The sequence below is a fragment of the Choloepus didactylus genome, chromosome 14 (genome assembly GCF_015220235.1).
Source record: "Choloepus didactylus isolate mChoDid1 chromosome 14, mChoDid1.pri, whole genome shotgun sequence".
Taxonomy (NCBI): Eukaryota; Metazoa; Chordata; class Mammalia; order Pilosa; family Megalonychidae; genus Choloepus; species Choloepus didactylus.
Window position 1 is genome coordinate 20,860,456 of NC_051320.1, and position 23,932 is coordinate 20,884,387.

Sequence of the window (23,932 nt, forward strand, 5' to 3'; positions counted from 1 at the left end):
GGAGAAAAAAAACACACAACTTGCAGCCTTCTCCCCGGTGGGCAGGGGACACTCCTGTCCGGGGCCAGACCCGCAGCCCAGAGCCGTGCCGGGAAACCCAGTGTGACAGGGAATCTTTCCCACAGCACCACGCACATGCCACAATATCGGCTGTGGACAGTGGCCTTTAATACACCCACGGCTGACTGTCCCGGAGCTGGGAGGGCGGAGCTGTGTGAAAAGGGGGAAGTTAACGCATCCCATTCAACCATCTTTGAAGTGGGCTGTGAACACCCCTGCACGGCCCAGCAGCCCAGGGCTTCCCTGGAGGCTGGCGCACACTTGTGATGTGGTGCGGCCCTCCCTCAGCAGAGGTCTGGAAGAGTACAGCTGGGAAGGGGGACCTGCTTGGAAATCCCAGGGAACCTACACCAATACCAAGGACTTGTGGGTCAGTGGCAGAGACGGTCTGTGGCAAGACTGAAATGAGGGCTTAGACTCTCACAACAGCCTTGAATCTCCAGGAACACCTGGGAGGTTTGATTATTAAAGCTGCTCCCCCTCCCTAACTGCTCAGACACACGGCCCTCATTCAGGGCAGACAGCACCAACAACACCCAAATTTAGTGCACCAGTTGAACCCCACAGGAATCGGATCCCCAGGTACCACAGGGACAAGGTTGGGGAAAACTGACTTGAGGGGAATAGGTGACTCATGGACACCATCTGCTGATTAGTTAGAGAAAGTGTATGCCACCAAGCTACAGTTCTGACAAAATACAGATCAAGTAAAGCAAATACCAAGAGGCCAAAAACAACAGAAAATCTTAAAGCATATGATAAAACCAGATGATATGGAGAACCCAAATCCAAACACCCAAATCAAAAGATCAGAAGACACACAGTACTTGGCACAATTAATCAAAGAACTACAGACAGGCAACAAGAGCATGGTACAGGATATAAAGGACATGAAGAAGAGCATGGCACAGGATATAAAGGACATAAAAAAGACCCTAGAAGAACATAAAGAAAAAATTGCAAGAGTAAATAAAAAAATAGAAGATTTTATGGAAATTAAAGAAACTGTAGGTCAAATTAAAAAGACTTTGGATACTCATAATACAAGATGAGAGGAAGCTGAACAACAACTCAGCCTCCTCGAGGACCACAGAACAGAAAATGAAAGAACAAAAGAAAGAATGGGGAAAAAATTGAAAGAATCAAAATGGATGTCAGGGATATGATAGATAAAATAAAATATCCAAATTTAAGACTCATTGGTGTCCCAGAAGGGGAACAGAAGGGTAAAGATCTAGAAAGAGTATTCAAAGAAATTGTTGGGGAAAACTTCCCCAACCTTCTACACAATATAAATACACAAAGCATAAATGCCCAGCGAACTCCAAATAGAACAAATCCAAATAAACCCAGTCCAAGACATATTCTGATCAGACTGTCAAATACTGAAGAGAAGGAGCAAGTTCTGAAAGCAGCAAGAGAAAAGCAATTCACCACATACAAAGGAAGCAACATAAGACTAAGTAGTGACTACTCAGTGGCCACCATAGAGGCGAGAAGGCAGTGGCATGACATATTTAAAATTCTGAGAGAAAAATTTCCAACCAAGAATACTTTATCCAGCAAAACTCTCCTTCAAATTTGAGGGAGAGCTTAAATTTTTCAGAGACAAACAAATGCTGAGAGGTTTTGCTAATAAAAGACCTGCCCTACTTCAGATACTAAAGGGAGCCCTACTGACAGAGAAACAAAGAAAGGAGAGAGAGATATAGAGAATTTTAACAGACATATATAGAATATTACATCCCAGGTCACAGGGACACACATTCTTCTCTAGTATCACGGATCTTTCTCCAGAATGGACCGTATGCTGGGACATAAAAACAAGCCTCAATAAATTAAAAAAAAAAAAAAGAATTTGTTCAAAGCACATTCTCTGACCACCATGGAATACAAATAGAAGTCAATAACCATCAGAGACTTGGAAAATTCACAAACACCTGGAGGATAAAAATGAGGGAGAGATGAAAACATTCCTGGATAATCAAAAGCTGAGGGACTTCATCACCAGTAATCAGTCCTATAAGAAATGCTAAAGGGAGTTGAGCAGGCTGAAAGGATGGGACACTAAACAACTGACTGAAACTACATGAACAAATAAAGATTTCCAGTAAAGATTACATGGTAAATATAAATATCAATACTACTGTATTTTTGATTTATAACACCACTATTTACTTCCTACAGGATCTAAAATACATGAACTGTAATGATAAATCAGTGGTTTTGGACTCAATGTAAAATATGTAATTTTTGACAAGAACTACATAAAGGTGGGGGAATGATGGAGTATAGGAACATAGTTTATGTGTCATATTAAAGTTAAGTTGGTATCAAAGAAAAACAAGATTGTTATAGATTGAAGATGTTAAATTTAAGCCCCATTGTAAACACAAAGAAAGTATCAGAGAATATGGCCATAGAGATAAAAAGTAGAGTAGGGGTTCTGAGAAATGGGGAAGGGGCAATGGGGAGTTAAGAAATGAGAGTAGGGTTTCTGTTTGGGGTGAAGGGAAACTTCTAGAAATGGATGGTGGGAAGGTGATAGCATAGCAACATTCTAAATGTGATTAATCCCACTAATGGAATGCTAGGGAGGGGGTGGAATGGGAAGATTTAGGCTATATATAAGTTTCCACAATTGAAAAAAAAAAAAAAAGACAGTCTAAATAGATGACAATTAAATGCCAAGGATGATCCTGGATGGGATCTGAGGATGGAAGAGAGGAGGCTCAAAGGGACACCGACGGGCACAAGAAAAAAAAAAGGAAATACAGAAGGTAAGCTTTATATCAATGTTGAATTTCTTGAACTTCTTAGCTGCGCTTAATGAGATTGCATAAAAGAATGTTCTTGTCCATGGGAAAGGTATATGTGAATTATATTGTTTGTTCAAAGATGTGTGCAGCTTGCTCTCATATGTTCAGAGGACAGAGCAATAGATGATGGATGATAGGGAGGGAGGGAGGGAGGGAGAGAGGGAGGGAAAGAAAGAAATGGTGGTGTGATAGGATGTTAAAGGTGGTGGATTGGGGGAGGGGGGTCGGGGTATGCTGGAGTTCTATGTATGGGGTTTGTACTGTTTTTGCAACTGTTCCTGAAAGATTGAATTTATTTCAAAATAAAATTTATTAAATCAAAAAAAAAAAAAAAAAAGAAAGAAAGAAAAAAAGGAGCCAAACAGAAATACTGGAGCTGAAGAGCACGATAACTGAAACAAAAAATTCCCGAGGGGGTATCAACAGCAGATTGGAGCTGGCAGAAGAATCCGTGAACTTGAAGACAAGAAAACTGAAAAGATTCAGGATGAGGATTAGAAAGAAAAAAGAATGAAAAAAAAAAAAAAGTAAACGGAGCCTAAGAGACCTGTGGGACACCATCAAGCATACCAACAGACACCACCTAGGAGTCCCAGAAGGAGAAGCAAGAAAGAGGCAGAAGGAATAGTCAAAGAAATAATGTCAGAAAACTTCTTAAATTTAGGGAGATGAGAATATGCACATTCTAGAATCCAAACAAACTCCAAACAGGTTAACCAACCAGGAAGAGAACCACACCCAAACACACATCAAGCTGTCAAATGCTAAAGACAAGGAGAGAGTTCCAAAAGCTGTAATGGAAAAGCAACATGTTATGTACAACAGAGTCCCGATAAGATTAAGTTCTGATTTTTCATCAGAAAGCATGCAGGCAAGAAGATAGTGGGACAAAATATTTAAAGTGCTGAAAAAAAAATCCCAAACAATAATTTTGTATCCAGCAAGACTGTCTTCAAAAATGAGGGAGAGATTAAGGCATTCTCAGATAAATAAAAGCTGAGGGATTTCATCACCAGTAAACCTGCCCTACAAGAACATGCAAAAGAGAGTCATTCAGACTGAAAGGAAAGGACACTAGCCAGTGGACTGAAGTGGCATAAAGAAATACAGCCCTCCAACAAAGTAATCATGTGGATAATCATAAATGCAGTACTTATTGTGTTTTTTGGTATATAATTCCACTTTTTACTTCTTACAGTTTCTGAACTATAAATGCATAAAAAAGAAAAGGTAACTCTATGGTTTTGGACATACCCATGCATAAAAATATTACTTGTAACAAGTACAGCAAAAAGGTGAGGGGACAGAGGTGTGTAGGAACAGTGTTTGTGAATGCCATTGAAGCTAAGTTGGTGTTCTGGTTTGTTAATGCTGCCGATATGCAGAATACCAGAAACGGACTGGCTTTTATAAAGGGGATTTACTTGGTTACAATGTTATAGTCTTAATGCCATAAAGTGCCCAAGGTAAGACATCAACAATAGGGTATCTTCACTGAAGGATGGCAAATGGCATCTGGAAAACCTCTGTTGTCTGGGAACACATGTTCTGGCATCTGCTCCAGAGTTTTGGTTTCAATGGCTAAATGGCTTTCTCCTAGGATATTTCTCTCTAGGTGTCTGGGGGTGTTCTCTTAGTTTCTCCCAGGCAACTCTGGACTAGCAAAAGTCTGCTCTCAATGGCCATCTCCAAAATGTCTCTCTTGGCTGCAGCACTGAGCTCCTTCCATCTGAGCTCTTATAGGGCTTCAGTAAACTAATCAAGACCCATGCTGAGTGGGTGGGGCCACTGCTCCATGGAAATAATCTAATCTAATCAAAGGTATTACCCACAGTTTGGTGGGTCACATCTCCATGGAAACAACCTAATCCAAAGATTCCAATGTAATCAACACTAATACATCTGATCCCACAAGACTGCATTAAAGAACATGGCGTTTGGGGGGACATAATATATCCAAACCAGCACAGTTAGTATCAAATCAAACATTATTGTTATAGATTTAGGATGTGATATTTAAGTCCCATATATCTGAAAAATACATATGCAAACACTTGAGAAGGGATTTAATATGGTACAGTACAAAAATCAAATACATATGATAACAGGCATTAAGATGAATTGAGGGACAAAAATGGTGTAAGATTTACACAGACCAAATGGCAAAATGTCAGAAGAAAGTCCTGCATTATTATTAGTTATTTTAAACATAAATGGAATAAACTTTCCAACTAAAAGGGAGAAACTGGAAGAATGGATAAAAAAGCATGACCCGACTTTATGCTACTTATAAGAGACTCACCTTAAATTCAAAGATTCAAGTGAAAGTAAAAGGATGGAAAAATATACCATGTGTAAACTAACCAAAAGAGAGCTGAGGGAACTTTACTAACATTAAATAAAATAGATTTTAAGTCAAAAACTGTTACGAGGGACAAAGAAGGTCACTATATACTGATAAAGGGGTCAATTCAAGAAGAAGATACAACAATTATAAGTATACATGCAACTAATGGCAGAGCCCCAACATACATGAAGCAAATACTGACATATTTGAAGGGAGAAATAGATGGTTCTTCATTAATAGTAGGAGACCTTAATACATCACTTCCAATAATGTATAGAACATCAAGACAGATGATCAATAATGAAATAGAAGACTTGAATGATACTATAAACCAACTAGAATAACAGACATATATAGAATACTACACCCAACAGCAGCAGAATATGCATTGCTCTCCAGTGTGCAACGGATAATTCTCCAGGATAGACCATATGTAATGTCACAAAACGAGTGTTAATAAATATAAAAATATTGAAATCATATAAAGTATCCCTCCGACCACAAAGGAATGAACCTAGAACTCAATAAGAGAGGGAGTAAGGGAAAATTCACAAATATGTGGAAATTAAACAATTCACTCCTAAATAAACAATAGGTCAAAAAAGATATTATAAAGGAAAATAGGAAATATCTTCAGGAGACTGAAAACAAAAACATACCAAAACTATGGGATTCAGCAAAGGCAGTGCTGAGCAGGAAATCTATAGTTCTAAATGCCTACATTTAGAAATAAGAAAGATCTCAAACCAGAGACTAACCTCACAATTGGAAAATCTAGAAAAAGAACAGCAAACTAAACCACAGAGAAGAGAAGGAAGGAAGTAACTAAGATTAGAGTGGAGATAAATGAAATAGAGAATAACAAAACAATAGAGAGAATCAATGAAACCAAAAATTGGTTCTTTGAAAAGATCAGTTAAAGAAAAAAAACAACAACTTTAGACTGACAAAGAAAAAAAGAGAGGACACAAATAACAAAAATCAGAAATGAAAGGGGAAGCACTACCAACACCCCAGAGAAATAAAAAAGGATTATAAGAGGAACTATGAACAAATGTTTGTCAACAAATTAAATAATCTAGAAGAAATGGATGATTCCTAGAAACATACAAACTACCTACACTGACTCGAGAAAAAAGAGATCTCAGCAAACCAATTACTAGTAAAGAAATTGAATCAGTAATCAAAAACCTCCCAGAGAGCTTCACAGGCAAATTTTACCAAACAGTCCAAGAATTAACACCAATCTTACTCAAACTCTTTCAAAAAATTGAACAGGAGGCAACACTTCTTGACTCATTCTATGAGGCCAACATCATCTTAATGCCAAAGCCAGATAAAGATACCACAAGAAAAGAAATTTACAGACCAATATCCCTTATGAATATAGATGCAAAAATCCTCATCAAAATATTAACAAAACAAATCCAACAGCACATTAAAAGAATTATTCACCATGATCACATCGGATTTATCCCAGGTATGCAAAGGTGGTTCATCATAAGAAAATCAATTAATGTATTATATCACATTAACAAAACAAAGGAAAAAGAAAAAACATGATCATCTAAATAGATACAGAAAAGGCATTTGACAAAATCCAGCACCACTTCTTTATAAAAACACTTAGAAAAATAGGAATAGAAGGAAACTTCCCCAATACGATAAAAGACATATGAAAAACCCATAGCTACCATCATACTGAATGGTAAAGGACTAAAACTTTCCCTCTGAGATCAGGAACAAGATAAAGATCTCCACTGTTACCACTGTTTTCAACATTGCACTGGAAGTTCCAGTCAGAGCAATTAGTTAAGAGAAAGAAATAAAAAGAAATCCAAATTGGAAAGGAAGAAGTAAAGCTTTCTCTATTTGCAGATGACATGATCATTTATACAGAAAATCCTGAAAAATACACAACAAAGCTATTAGAGCTAATAAGCAAATCCAGCAAAGTGGCAGGGTATAAGACGATCATGCAAAAATCAGTGGTGTTTCTTAGACTAGTAATGAACAATCTGAAGGGGAAATCAAGAAAAAATTCCATTTATAATAGCAACTAAAAGAATCAAATATATAGGAATAAATTTAAATATGGATGTAAAGGACTTACAAATGGAACACTGCAAAACATTACTGAAAGAAATCAAAGAAGACCTAAATAAATGGAAGAATATTCCTTATTCATGTATTGGAAGACTAAATATTTTTAAGGTATCAATTTTACTCAAAATAATGTAGATTCACACAATCCCAATCCAAATTCAAGTCTTCTTTGCAGAAATGGAAAGTAAATAATCAAATTTATGTGGAAGGATAAGGGGCCCCAAAGAGCCAAAACCATCTTGAAAAAGATGAATGAAGTTGGACGACTCACACTTCCCTGATTTACAACTTATTACAAAGCTACAGTCATCAAAACAGCACAGTTCTGGCACTGGAGAAACATATAGATCAATGGAATTGAATTGAGAGTTCAGAAATAAACCCTCATATTTATGGCCAACAGATTTTTGACAAGTGTGCCAAGTCCACTCAATGGAGATAGAATGGTCTCTTCAACAAATGGTGCTGGGAAAACTGGAAATCCATATTCAAAAGAATGAAGGTGGACCCCTACCCACACCATAAACAAAAATTGATTCAAACTGGATCAAAGAACTAAATATAAGAACCAAAACCATAAAAATCAAAGAAGAAAACAGAGAGAAGCATCTTCAGGACATTGTGTTAAGCAATGGTTTCTTAGACTTTACAACAAAAGCACAAGCAATAAAACAAACAAACAAACAAACAAATAAATAGGACCTCATAAAAATTCAAACCTTTTGTGCATCAAAGTATTTCATCATGAAAGTAAAGATACAACCTACAGAATGGGAGAAAATATTTGGAAACCACATATCTGATAAGGGTTTAATATCCAGACTATGTAAAGAAATCCCACAACCCAACAACAAAAAGGCAATCAACCCAATTTTAAAAATGGGCAAAAGACTTACACAGACATTTCTCCAAAGAAGATATACAAATGGGCAATAAGCACATGAAAAAATGCTCAACATCATTAGCCATTAGGGAAATGCAAATCAAAACCAGGTGATACTATCTCACACCCACTAGAATGGCTGGTATTTTAAAAATGAAAATTAACAATTTTAGAGGATAAGGGGAAATTGGAACCCTCACTCATCGTTTGTGGGAATGCAAAATGATGGATCTGCTTTGGAAAACAGTTTGGTGGTTCCTCAGAAAGTTAAATATAGAATTACCATAAGACCAAGCAATCTCACTTCTATATACTCAAATGAATGGAAGCAGGGATGTCTACAAATATTTGCACACCCATGTTCACAGCAGCATTATTCACAACTGCCTAAAGATGAAAGCAACTCAAGTGTCAATCAACAGATGAATGAATAAACAAAATCTGATATATATATACAATGGAATGTTCAGCTGTATAAAGGAATGAAGTTTTAATATATGAGACAACATGGATGAACCTTGAAGACTCAACATGATGTCTTATAATAATAATTAAAATAAGCAGATCATAGAATCAGAAACTAGAATACAGGTTACTAGGGGCCAGCATGGGGGTAGGGAATGGGCAGTTAATGCTTAACTGGTATGGGGTTTCTGTTTGGGGTGGTGGCAATGGATGGTGATGATGGTAGCACAACAATGTGAATGCAATTAACACTCCTGAATTACACATTTGAATATGGTTAAAAGGGGAAATTTTAGAATGTCCATATGTTACTAGAATAAAATTTAAAAAAAACAACATAGGACTGTACAAGATAGTGAACCCTAATGTAAACTATGGACGATAGTATTATTATCATGATATTTTTTCATCAGTTGTAATAAAGGTACCACACTAGTGCAATATGCTAATAATATGGAAAACTGTGTGTATGGGGGAGGGGGTGGTATATGGGAACTCCATATTTTTTACAAGATTTTTCTAGAAACCTACAACTTCTTTAATAAAAAATAAATTTTTTAAAAATCGGAAAAAAGATATCTCAAAATTTTGCACAGATTTGGCTTCACTAGTAAGGGAGTCCTACCCAATATTCCTTCACACACAAAGTAAGCATCCTCTGATCCATTTGGAAGCTGCCCACTTCGTAGTTTAAACTGCTGTCTTGACAAATTTTAAACTCATGTAGTTACTTCTACTGAAGCAATCTTTCTCCATAGATCTCAATAGGAAAGTATTTGGTAGCTAATGAAGAATTATGATAAATGTTGATGATAGAGGCACTGAATTGTGTGATGAGTAAACATATGTGATTGAATTTCCAATCATAATATTTTGCTCTATTCTCTAGGCATTCTCAGCATACCCCCACCCCACCCCATATCCCAGTGAAAAATCATCAGAGTCAAACTCACTGACTTGACATGCTGACAGTGAATAGACTAAAAGTAGATGGCAAGAAGCAGGAGAAATAAACATTTTTTTCAAATTTTCATTCATTATTAAGAGCATGTGAATTGCAAGGTACTGACCTCATACAATATTAGATTACTTTCTTTAAACTATGTGAATAAGGCAATTGAGGTTGTGTGGTGGGTTATCTTATGCATTGTACCTAACAGGGATACTATGAAGATTGAAGGATTTAGCGCACCATGAAAGATGTGTATCATGGTGTCTGATGCCTTGTAGGGCCCCATGAAATAATTGCTAGTATTTCTATAATTATAGACTACCATTGGTATTGGACGAAGGGGAAAGAGTTTAATTTACTAATTAATACACTAAATTGCTTTGGAAACATCAAGTGAAATAAAATTGCTAAACATTGCATAACAACTTTCCTTTGAATAGCATCTTCAACATACAATAATGTAATTTGATTTAATTAAACAATACAAAGTTTAAACATTAAGGGCAGAGGAAGAAAAAATTAAGAGACATAGTCCAAGGTGAGGGGATATATTTTCAGATGGGATTTGAAAAGAGATGGTGAATCAATGATACATAGAGACACCAGAAAACTGTTTCATTTGAGAGAAGACAAAGACAAGGTCACTCCTTAGTCCATCTGCTACATCTCCTAGGACCTAATTATAATATTAAATGCACTAGCATCTCAAATAACAGTGAATGGAGGTCATTGGTGAGCCACAGAAGATACTTTACCTTTGGGTTAGTAAATGCAATCATTACAGAAGTCATTGTTGAAGTCATACAAAAGTTGAACAAAGTACTAAGTTGTGGTTGGCTAACACAGTTGCTGCTGGGAAGCACCTGCCTCATCAGCACCCACACCTGCCAGTCACCTTGCATCTGAGGGCTTGCATCCGAGGGAGGCTGTGTGGCTTGGTTTGGCTGATGGAATGTGAGCAGAAGTGATGGGTGTCACTTCCAGCCTGAGGCAGTGGATCACCACTTGTGTTCTTACCATAATTGTTTTCCTTCCCACAGTGACCTTGGAGCCTATATGCTGAAGATAGTGGCATCAAGAAACAGAAAGGACCTGAAACTCAGAGTCACTAGTAGAAGGAAAGCAAACCAGCAGAGCTGCCCAACTAGGAGCATCCACAATGAACCAAGCATGAGTGAGAAAAAGCTTTACTTGTTAGATCACTGATATTTTGGAGTTGATTGATACCATTTCTAGTATTATTTTACCATCTTCAGTAATATATTTTTATTTCTAAAGTTGGGTTTTTCATCTAAACAACTAATTAGTAGAATAAAGTTATCATAGACTATCAAAAGAATAGAGTGAAGCAGTGGGGAAAGAGAATATCTAGGTAAAAATAATACATGATACATGAGAAAAGGGAAGACATGCCAAGTTAGTCAGTATGGCTGGAGTGTCTGGTTAGGCAAAGGTCTACTCTTAAATACAGTGGAGAGGCCAAGTAAGATAAAAGAAATCTTTAAAAAGCATTTGACTTAGGAACCAGGATGTCACAAATCTTACTGAGTGTTGGTAGGCGAAGTTGGACTACAGTGGGTTGAAAACTGAAGGGAAATGAAGTAGAGAAAATGTAAAAATACTCTTTCAAGAAACTTGGAGGTAAAGGGAAGATACGATACAGGAGGGTGATTAGAGGATGCTGAAAGGATGAGGGACAGTCTTGTTTTGTTTTGTTTTAGGACTGGAATGAATGGAAGATTCTTAAATGCTACTGGAAATGCTACAGCAGTAAGTGTGAGATAGAGGAGAGGTTATGGAGAAAATGAGAGAACTTGATACAAAAGACCTATAGAGAGGCTTGCCTTAGTGGCTGGTAAAGCACTGGTTCCTCTAAGACAAACAAAGGACAAAAACAGATGCTCCTCAAATTGTAGGAGTGATGGCTGCCTGCTCTCACTATGGGGATTGCAAAGAACTTAGAAAATCTGGGCAATAATGTTTTAATCAATGAGAGATGGGAATAAAGTCAAGACTATTAAATACAATCAAGAATGAAAACAGATAAAACAAAATAAGGGGGGAAACTATAAAGATCTAGGATAGAGATAAAGAGAGATTTATATGTAAGGATACAGGTTTTAAATGTAGTCAAACAATAGAGAGGAGGAAAAGATGTTTTTTTCATAGATGCTGGCAATTTAGTTGATACTTATCTTGCAAATACTCTGAATTGTTAGGGAGGAAAAAACAAATTAATATCAAGGGAATACAATGCTCTGGAAAATGGGCTAGTAGTTTTACAAATATTCTCTCATTTATGCCACATAGAATTCCTTTACCATCTTTTTGTTTCCTAATTTTGAGTAAACTGGAGTTCAATTCACAGTTATTAAGTGCCAGAGCCAGATTCAAATTCATGTCTGTCTGATTTAAAAACAGAACATTTCACTATACTTCAAAACTGCTATTGTTTTAGGCAATGAAAAAGCATTCAATTGACAAATAAACCAGAATTGAAATATTATTTCCACATCTTACTTTCTAGATTATCAACTTTCTAAGAACAAGGTTTGTGTGTTTTTCACCTTGGTATTACTTATGCACAACACAATTCTTAATATTGAAGGTGCACAGTAAGTGATCCTAGAACTAAATTGAATATCCTTTTACCTATTGTAAAACTACCTATTTCATTGTTCACAGCAGGATAAAATGAAAATGTGACAAAGAAAGACAAATGTATGAGAGAAAATAATTTTAAAGAAAATTGTAGTCTAAGACAATCAAGAAATAGCTAAGATGGAAAAATAGTAGTGTAGCTTGCTTATATCAGTATACACTGCAATAGTTAACTCAGTGAGCAATAGTTAACTCAGTGATTTGTGCATGTTGGTGAGAGTGAAACTTATGTTGCTGTCAGTGAACAGGATGGCACTTTCCTGCTGTATGCCAGATCCTAATATTTTTAAGTGGGTGTACTCAAAAAGTCTAAATGGCATATTGTTGTCAATTAACCACAATCAAATATTCCAAGTATTTTTAAATACTTTGTTTTTCCCAAAACCTAAACTGAATTTTAAAATCGCATTTCCATGTTCACGCTGCAAATAATGATTTTTACTAAGTTAATGTTAACCCCTTCTTGGGCTCCATTTGGGAAGCCAAAAGAACCAGACTGTGATATATACAATTTTAACAACATGGAGTTAAGAGTTTGGAAGGAAAATAATGCAAATTCTCTAACAAAAGTTCACAGTTTTAGGTATCAAAGGAAATATGCACGATGCACAATCAGCATTTGCAAACTACACGTATGGAGTGTGGGTACATCTGGTATAATATTTGATTAGAATACTATCTTTGTGTTATGCACTCAGCATGTCAAATAGTCTACTGATTATTTTAGATCCCCAAAGTTTTTATAACTGACAAAGCCACAAAACAAAAATCACAGGAAGAAGGAATGGTGTGATTGAATGTTAACATTCCAGATCTTCTTCTTTTATTTAAAAAATACTTTATTGCTTTTATAAAAAGATACATGCTTATCTACAAAATTCAAGCCAAAAAAACAAAGAAACAATGACCACAACTCCAACCACCTAGAAGTTATTCTTATTAATAATAGATGAGTATTGTCCTTAGCCCTCTCTGTTTGCATAAATGCAGATAAATAACAAATAGACAGGGACAGAAATGACTATGAAGTAGGGATTACCCTATGCATGTTTTAATATTATTTAATTTTATTTACACTTAACAATAAAACAGAAGTGAACTATAGAACACTTCTTATTTTGGAAAAGTGTTTATTTACCACCAAGTTTAAGAAAAATCATAAAGGAAAAAATTGAGTGGTTGGAATTACTATAGCTGTTTTTAAACCACATTTCACTTTTAAATATTATTGACTGATAATATTGAGTGCCTCTTTGCACACTTACACTTCCTACTGCCTTTCATTTCACTTTTTGTTAATTAAATGTTATTTGGGGAGCTATCAGGGTTTATAGCACTTACATTGTATCCTATTCTAATAATCCCCATAGAGTTCAGTCTTAGTTTTACATTGAAGTGAAACAAGGCTCACCTTCACTCCCTCTGTCAGGTCCTTTTCATTCCTGAGTTCCTTATTTTGATTCATTCGATGGTTGGCTGACTTTCCGCATCAAGTAGTTTTGCCAAGAAGGACTCGATGGTGCTGGATTTGCTCATGTTTGAGAACGGCTGCTTCTTGCCTTCAACACTTAATGGACAGCTTTAATGGGCATAATATTCTCCGGACATACTTTGCCCCAGAATTTAGCTTATTTTAGTTCATTGTCTTTGGCCATTGCATGTCACAATGAAGAAGTCTCGGGCCAGCCTGATCTTCCCCCTTTGGTGTGACATCCAATTTCTGCTCAAATGCCTCAATTATTTTTTTATCTGTCAAGTTTTGTCACTTAATTAAGACATGATTCGGATTACTCATTTTATATTAATCATCTCTGGATGATGATATGCCCTTAGAATCTGCAGATTCAGTTCTTTCTTTAAAGAAACTGATTCTTTAATTTGTCATTCAATGATTTTTCTCTTCTATTTTTTGGATTGTCTACTTCAAAAACATTCTTATATTGGGCTATCTGATTCTTATCTTGGGCAAAGTTCTTTCCTTCATGTAAGAATTTTCTCAAACTGCATAAGATTTTTGCCTATTTCTTTTGAAGTCAAATTTTTCTTCTATATCACTACTTTGATTCTCAGATATGTTTCTGTTCCTTGTGTTTCTGATGTATTAATTTTGCAATGGTGTTGTTTGGGACTTCAAAAAATTGGGCATTCCAGCATAGTTATCTTTAAAAAAAAGTCAGGCTAGACCTAATGGAAATCAGGCAGTTATCAAAAAATAAATTGACTGCTTCTTTAAACAAAAATAAGTGATGTTTCTGATTATATGGATTTATGCTTTTGAAACTATCCCTGCCTCATACATCCCCTGAATGTCAATTATCACTAGATACTCTGAACTTAGGTTAAACAAAAAAAAAAAAAAAAAAAAAAAGGAAGGAAGGGAGCAGAGAGGGAGGGAGGGAGAAAAGGGAGGGAGGGGAAGAGAGAGAGAAAGAAGGAGGAAAGAAGGAAGGAAGATTCTTAAGCTTTTGACATGATGTGCTTTGATTATTGTATAAATGGTACTAAATAGTACTTTGAGTAATTATGTGCTTACATATTCTGTACCCAATATCCAGAACCTATGCTGTTAGCTGCCTAAATAAAAGCTATTCAAAACTTTTCTGAATTTTGATTTTTCTGCAAGGTCATAAGTCACTTAAAAGAATGCCAAAGATTTTTTTTTTTAATGACTTTTTTTTTTTCATTTTTGAGAACAACTTCCCTAGAATAATGAGGACACCTCAGAGTTTTTGGATAAGCTAGGATGTATGGATAGTTTTATTGTCTTTTCAGATTTTTTTCTTTTTGGCAAAGAAGCAGATGGCCTAAAATTAGACTAAAACAGGTTAAATTGGATCTTGAAGTAAAGAGCAATTAGAAGAATGATATTGGAAAAATTGAATATCTCAACAAGAGAGTAAACAATTTTAAAGGGTTGAATAGCATCACCATAAGGCAGAAACCATCACCTTAACTCATCCAGATACTTAAATAACCCAAATAGCCATTCTCTCTTCATGGGCAAGAAAAGCCTCTCACAGATGTCATTCTTCCCAATCTTCCATTTGAATCTAATTTAGGCAATATGGAAACATTAGAAATATGGAGTTTTAATAGAGAAAAAACAACCTTGGCCAGAGATGGAGGTTTGAAGGGAGGTGAAATATTCTGGGTTTTTTTTTCTTAAAACAATTACCACTCTCTCAGAAATTCTGATACACCATGGAGAGGAGTAGATACCAGCATTTATAAAGATGTATATTTTAAAAGCTCCCTCAAATAATTCTGTTATGGTTCTCAAATTGATAAAGTTCATTTTACAGACAGGAAAACTACTACACTCATTTTATAGTTTAGGAAACTGAGGACTAGAATAGTTCAAAGACTTGTCCAAAGTCATACAAGTTAATTAATAAGAAAACTGGGATCAGAATCCAGGTCAATGATCTCTCAAAGTTTTAAGAGAATGCAAGAAAATGCTAGGTTTAGTTGACTAAGCACTCGATTTTCTTTCTTTTCCCCCATGTACATCATATTTGAATTCATTTCAGAAGATGGCCATGCAAGATGACTTATTTCACCTGCTGCTTTGGAATATAAGTATTGGAGCAACATTTCTAGATACGGTGCATAGAATATGACAGCAAGTATTTTTTCTCTTTAAGACATAAGATGCAGTCTGTAATTTTTCACAGTCACAAATTAAAGTAGAATCACAATGAAAATAAGATGAAACATGAATATGATGACTGTGAAATACCAAATAATTTTTTACAGATGTGTTAAAGACAAAGATAAGAATCAATGGAAAGAAGAAAGCTAAGGTTTTTATAAAGGCATTCACCACCCACCCTTAAAAACTCTAGATAATTATAAGGACCTCAAGGATCAAAATTATATTATGCATTTGTTCCAGTTTGCTAATGCTGCCAGAATGCAAAATACCAGAAATGGATTGGCTTTTATAAAGGGGTTTTATTTGGTTACAAATTTATAGGCTTAAGGCATAAAAGTGTCCAAACAAAGGCATCAACAGTAGGGTACCTTCAGTGAAGAACACCAATGGAGTCCAGAAAAACTCTATTAACTGGGAAAGCATGTGGCTGGTGTCTGCTTGCTCTTAGGTTGCATTTCAAAATGGCATTCTCCAAAATGTCTCTCTAAGCTGCAGCTGCTCTGAGGTCCTTCTGTTTGTGAGCTTTTATAGGGCTCTAGTAAACTAATCAAGATCCATACAGAATGGGCGGGGCCATATCTCCATGGAAAGAATCTGATCAAAGGTATTACCCACAGTTGGGTGGGTCACATCTCCATGGAAACAGCCTAATCCAAAGATTCCAACCTAATCAACACTAATACATCAGCCACCACAAGATTGCATTAAAGAACTTGGCGTTTTGGGGACATAATACCTCCAAACCAGCACAGCATTTGAGCAAAAAAATCCATAAAATCCATTTAAAAAATTTTTTAAGTATAATCCATTTTTATATTATAAACTGAAATTTTAAGAAGTATCTGTTTGTCTAGCTAATGGTTCATTTTGGAATATGTGCCTTTGTAATGTCCAAATAAATGTATAGGCCTCAAGGCTATGATTATTTTCTCTCTTTTCTAAAGTAAACTCTGTATATGCACTTGCAAGGGCAAGAAGGTGTGTATAGAGAGTTAAGAAGAGCAAGAGACTGTGATAAAAGGGGGTGTCTTTCCTTTAACTAAAGAAAAAACATAAATTTTCCTACTTTTAGTCATTAAATTTCTTTTACGATATATCTAGTATAACGGCCGCTGCTACTAATTAACTCATGGAATTAACTAGATGTTCTGTGTCCGCACCTGTAGCTAGAACCATGTCTACAAATTTGGTGGCAGCAGCAGCTTTTAGGGTAGTGTTGACCTCATCTAGCAACTTCTGTCTATAGTATGCAGAACTTCATATCGATTAACACATCTCGTTCAGCATTCTTTAATTTAGTTTTTAAAATGCCACAGAATTCACAAATGAAATTAGACATCTATTTCCCAAAGAAATAATATTAGAATCAAGGTTTAAAGAAAAATAAACCCATACGTGATCATTGAATATTTGCTGCATTTCTTTTAATTGGATTCAGTTCAACTGTCTTGCCCCGAACTGAACCAAGTTGATGCAGGGAGATGCATTGCTACAATGTTTAAATAGGTTTTGTCACCACTTACCTTAATTTAGGTTACAAAATGACTCTGACATGCTTCAAAGAGGCAGGAGCTTTCCTGAATCGGCTCCTCCTCCTTTCCTAAATTCTCTACTTGCTCTTATCAAGATGAAGCATCACATTTGATCTCTGCTAATGAGCTTTGAAGCACAGTTTCTCCTTCCAGGACTGTAATTCTTCAAAGATAGACTGAAAATATTCTTGCTAGAATCCTCTGTGTTTCCTTTTACCTCTTAAACCTACCTGTGGTTTAAAACTGTCACTTCTGTTTTGAGTCACACTCACTAAAAATCAATGTTTTAATTATTTGAGTCTCTCTAATGCATTTCCTCTTTTGAAGCTTCTTTTCATATGGATGAGTCTTCTTTCCACATAATCATTTAAGATATCCTATTAAACCAGCAATTCTTGGATTTCCCCAAGTTCTCCTTAAAGGAGTTTTGCTCTTTTGTCTTTCATTATCCTTCAATATATTTTGAAGTTTGCAGAGAGAATGATTTAAAAACTACTGTAAGTAACAATCATGTCCTCTTACCCTAAATGGCATGAAGTTCTACAAAAAGTGCCTCTATTCATTAAACAAGGAAAAAAAAAATCTTCTCTGTAGTCTGAGATTATTTTCAACAGGACTATTTCTGTGCCTTAATGTCTTTTAAACTAAAAAAAAAAGCCTATGTATTTAAAAGAAAATCATCTGTGTTGGTACCTAGAAAACATAGGGTTTTGATCCACCAAAAAAAAAAAAAAAAAGAATGCTGCTTTGACTTTAAGTAGTATGCAAATTGCTTTCTTTCAAATGATGGCATGATCAACACAAATGATATTTCTGGGACTTGGCACATCAACCTACCCACAGATGAAGGATGACTTAATTGCTTTGACCACAGGCCGAGTCAGAATAGCTCAGTTGGCAAATACAGAAATAACTTGGTGCTATTGGCATTTGCATTTGAGCAGAGTGATTTCATTTTGATGTCCAAAGTCTAGGTAACAAAGCAACCCACAGGTAGTGAAACACACCTTGCAAGGAATGGATGCAATTCCTGGTCAGAGCGTCTAAGGGTTGTGGCAGGCACGTTGATCTTGTCAGCTCCTTTTGTGTGCCTGGGAAATAACGCTGTCAGCACAGCTCCTTCAAATTCAGATCACAATATATTGAAAGTTTATGCCTTTCGAGGTTACACAGTTAAACACCCACAGAGATTTCTTGCCTGTGCCATCACCTTTAAATAACCTCCTAAAAACCTTTTAAAATTTAATTGTTATTCTAAATGTCTAATGTTACTCTTAATAGCATAAGTTGCTTCTCATAATTTCACCTAACAAAGTACTCCTAATAAATAATCATAGCAGAGTGAGGCTTACTATATTTTAGGCTTTACCTTGTAGCAGTTCAGATAAAGTAAAAATATATAGAAGAGAAAAAATATGACACAAAGAATAGGAAATTTCTCCAGCCTTGTATTACATGTGATTCCACAGCAAGTAATGGTAAAACATGGACTATACTCTCCATTTCTTCTAACAAGCTATCTTTGAGATAATGTTACTTTCATATTTTCTTAACTTTGTAATATAAACAGCAAACTTAATTCAGAAAAAAAACCCCACCATAACTGATTACCATAACCAGGACCACAGACATTTAAATCAAAAGTCACTGGAGTTGGAAAAGGTTTAAGTTTTTTCAATAAATTATGTTTTATAATGACTATAAAAGTTATATAGTACACAGAGGCTAGCTGGAGCTAGATGCTTTCCTGGAGCTGAATTGCAGGGGAATACTTTCTGAGACATAAAGCTGACAATCAGACATCTGAGTGTGACTGGAAAATAGCGGTCCTGGAAAGATTAAAGTGTGAATTTTAGTAACCTCAAAGGCAAAACCATTGTTCTTTCACTTCTGATCCAAGAGATAGAATGGCCAAATTATACCTCAAACACACATAAGAAGATGAAAATCAAACTCACCTTGTCCAAGCTGAAAGTGAGAATTCTTGCTCCACAAAATCTATAATTCTTCTACCATATGAATAACAGTCCTGTGATCATGCTAAAATATAAGCATAAAATGGCTTCATTTACAAAGTAAAACTGAGTTACTCTTTACTGAAATTCACTAATGTAACTAATTTTGTTATGTGATTAATATGCATTCTTAGTGTCTTAAATTTCCTCCAAAAATTTAATAAATAGTAAAGAAGGACAGAGACCCACGGTAAAGCAAAAATATATTTTGTGCATAAACATAATTATTATTTTAAAACATATTCTTGATCTAAATAACATTAAAAATGATTTTAAATAATGAAATTTGGTAGGCAAAATTATGGAGAGCAAGTGTTTAGAATTAGGAAAACTGCTGTCATTATTTGTAAATGAATAATGCTGCAAAGAACATAGGGGAAATGGTAACATTTATTTATTTAATCTTTTTTCCTTAAGCTTTTCTAATTGTAAAAGAAAATAAAACAAAAAAAAACATGCAGAAAACAGACAGCAAATATCACCCATAATCTCTCCACTTTTTCCTGGAGTAGTTAAAGTAAGTTAGAAAACACCCCAGCCCTGATCCTCCAATACCAGAGAGAACCGGAGTTTAATTGTTCAGTAAATATTCATATTTTTTTCCTGCATGCATATGCATGCACTTTTAAAAAATAAAATATATGTTCATGTTATAATCTACAACTTGCTTTTTCAACAATGTGTCCAAAGTGTCTTTTCAGGTCAATGTACGTAACTCTACCCCATTTGCTTTTTATAACAGCCTATTATTTTATAAAACGGACACACTATAATTTTATTTAGTCAGTTGTTTACTGAAGAATATTGAAGTTGTTTCATAGTTTCAGCCATTTCAGAAAATTCTTATACATACATCTATATGTTTTCATGCCTTTATTTCTGTAGGATGGATTCTTGAATGTTGGATTCCATATCATCTTCCCAAAAAGACTACCAATTTTCATTACCATCATTTTCCTCACATTTCTGCACAGTGTTAATTTCTTAAAATGTCTATTTTTAAGTAGTTTTCATTGCATTTTCTTTTTATTTATGGGCCTAAATATCTTTTTATATTATTTTGTGCATTTATATTTCTTCTGTTAATTGCTAGATCAAAGCCTTTTCCGATTTTTTGTACAATGTAATTTCCTGTTGTTTCATAGACACTCTTTGTATAATTGATGTGTGTATTTTCTCCAGTCTGCCGTTTGTCTTTTAACTTTGTTTATGGTTTCTTTCTTTACAAAACAGGAATTTGAAATGTTTTGTGTAGTTAAATGTGCCAATCTTTTTCCATGGCAGTAACGGTTTTACACTTGGTGTGCTCTGTGTAAGTGACTACATCCCGTATAACGTTCTCCAGAAATACCTTCAGCACACCTCACATCTCCTCGAAAATGAGGCCGAAAATCCGCTTAACTTCTCCACGCCGAGCAAGACGCCGAATCACCGCCTTCGTGATGCCTTGGATGTTCTCTCAAAACCTTACGGTGGTGCTTTGGAAGGACTTGCTACCATAAGTCTATCAAAGCAGTCTCTATAAAAATAATAATGTTAAAGCTTCATTATTTAAATGTATTCCTTAATCCAAAGAAAATTCATTTAACTCTGAATCCAGTAAAATAAAATAGAAGTTAAGTAGAAATCGTCTTCAAGCACTTACAGAATAAGGAATTCTGGGGCAATAAATAGCTGAGGCTTAAAAAGGAAAAATAATTCAGAAAAACCTGATTGCCTTTCTTGATTAAAAAAAAAAAAGACTTAAATTATTGGATGAGGGAAGGCAAGATGTATAATAAATTTAGACCATGGTTATACTTTGCTTCCATAAATCTTTCATAAAGAAGTAATTCAAATTGGCTTCGAGGTGAATACTGTCGACTGGATTGAAAACTGCCTGATGGCCTATAATCAACAGAAATAACAGTAGCGTTTATCTTTCAGCTACAAGGAGGGAGAAGCAAGTTCTGCACTAAGATGGGTGATAGATCTAGATTCACAAAGCTTTTATATAAATGATCTAGAAGGAAGAAAGAATGATGTAATCATTGATTTAGCAAATGTCTCTCAACTGAAGAGTGTGTTTCCCACATTCAGAATCATTATATGATCATTGTGAAGGCTAGAAACCCAAAGAGATATCCAAGTAAGAATCAACTTTGAGCCAACTCCGCAGCCATTTCTCTATCCATATACCAGTTAATTCAAAGAAATCACATGAAGGTGACCATTCTGCAAGTGACTTGAGACACATCCATTCAGTTCAAACAGCAGAGAGGCAGCATGCCCTTCCCCAACAATGGCGAAGGGGATACCAACAGGGAACTGAGTGGTGGCTGGGGCACGGGTGATGTGTGTGTGTGTGTGTGTGTGTGTGTGTGTGTGTGTGTGTGTGTGTATGGGGGGCGCAAAGACGCAAGGCAGCAGCGGCTCCATGTCCTTGACCCATGAACTTGGCCTAAGCAGTGAGGGATGCTCTAAAATCCTCCTGTACCTGGACAGAAAAAAGTAAAACAAATGCAAACCAGTAACGAGAATCAAAGGTGACTGCACTGGTTTAGGTGAAATAGTCAAAGAAACATAAAGTGCTGACATTAAATTCACATAACATTTAATGTCTACAAAATGCATCTGCATAATCTCATTTGATTAAGATGAGGTCCAACAGGCATTATGAATAGATCTATTTTCCTCCTGAAAAGCAGAGGCAGAGTGGGGTTAAGGAAATTGCCAAAGATTACATGCTTACTCTGCTGAGGATTTGCAATTTTACTACACCTACTCAGACCTTTTAAGACAATTCACAGAGAAGTGCAATCAGGTTTAGACATTGGTTAAAAAAAAAAAAAATCATAGTCCATAATACTATGTTTAAAAAGGAAAGCAGACTATTTTATGAGACAAGTACTTTCCACAGATGCTGAATACCCCAAATGAATTTTCTGGCACCAAATCTACACTCCTACCTCTTCTCTGCCTCCCTGTCCACTGCCTCCTTCTCTCCCTTCTTTCCTTCCTTCCTTCCTTTTCATGATCTTTGTTCTTTTTTGTTTTTATGTGAGAAGCAGACTTTATTGAAAGGGTTGGATGTTTTTACATCACAGCAAAATAAACAATTTCAGCATTAATTATTAGACATACCTGCTTTTATTTCCAGTATGTTCTCTTTTTAATCCTGGAAATTTTATTGAAATATATTCACATATCCTATAATCATCCACAGTGTAGAATCAGTTGTTCACAGTATTGTCTTACAGTTGTGCATTCATCATGACAATCAACCCTTGAACACATTCATTACTCAAAAAAAAAAAAATAATAATTAAAATAAGAATTAAAATAAACATAATAGTAAAAAAAGAACACCCAAAACATCTCATATCCCGCATCCCCTCCTATTATTCATTTACTTTTTGTCCCCATTTTTCTACTCATCTGTCCATACACTGGAAAAAAGGAGTGTGAGCCAGTGTCCCTTGTTCTTGACAAAGCAACTCAAGGGCATAAGAATATTTAAATACATGGATAGCAAAACTATCTTTCTGGAAAAATCTTGAGTTCTCAACCATGAAAGGAATGGGAGAAATTTTTTCCAGAAGTCTAAAATTCTAGACCTAAGGCCCGGTGGGCTCTAATGTCACTTTGGAGATTAGCATTTAGTCTCCACATTAGCCACGTGATAACATCTAGCCCCTACCAAGCAGGGCTTTACACTGCAATAGGCAGGCAGCTGATTTGTATGTTAACATCACTATAAACAAATGAAGCCCCCTTCAGATAGTCCAGGTAAAACATTTTATCAGAGGAATGTTATTTTTACTTTAAAACACTGGTTGTCAGAAGGCCTTGCAGCTGTGGATTCCTTTTTACTATGCTTGTTTACCACTGGGTAAATATAGCACAAATACACATATTTTTTCCAAGTAGACAACTCAATCAGTACAATATTCAACTAAGTTAAATATTTCTTAAACTTGAGTTACAATGATTGTATGCGACAATACTGCACTGCTAGAATAAAATGACCTCATTAAAAAATGTTTGAGAAGGTGTCAAACTTATCCATGTTAAATTTCAAATTTTAACTGTGAAAAGCTCCTTAGCTAACCATCTGTTTATCTAGTTTCTCCTATATACAGTCAAATTTCTTTCAAACAGGAACACTTACATTGATAGAGTGAATGAGTCCAAATATTTGACTTAATAGATCTTCACTCTAATTAATCAAATAAAATAAATCTTTCAATTGAAATGAAGGTTACATGTGTCTGAGCTACAGTATTTTGGAAGGAAATTCAAAATATTTTGTACACCACAAAAATCATATCTACTTTTATTTGTATTTCAAGCAGTTGGCCTGTGTATATAATCATAGATGATAATGTTTTTAATTGGGATATCATCTTGAAGTTTTATTGGATTTTGGTCTTATTTATAAGGGAGCAAAACTTACAA

At 35.4% G+C, this 23,932-nt stretch overlaps 1 long non-coding RNA gene across 1 annotated transcript; it reads right to left on the reverse strand.

The window, feature by feature from the left end:
* Nucleotides 1-13,343: 13,343 nt before the first annotated feature.
* Nucleotides 13,344-22,720, reverse strand: LOC119509445. The gene is made up of 5 exons (XR_005211703.1): nt 22,619-22,720; nt 20,847-21,014; nt 19,439-19,520; nt 18,488-18,599; nt 13,344-13,860 (listed from the first exon to the last, which is right to left on the reverse strand). It is a non-coding gene; the product is annotated as an uncharacterized LOC119509445 (long non-coding RNA).
* Between the last annotated feature and the right edge of the window lie 1,212 nt (nt 22,721-23,932).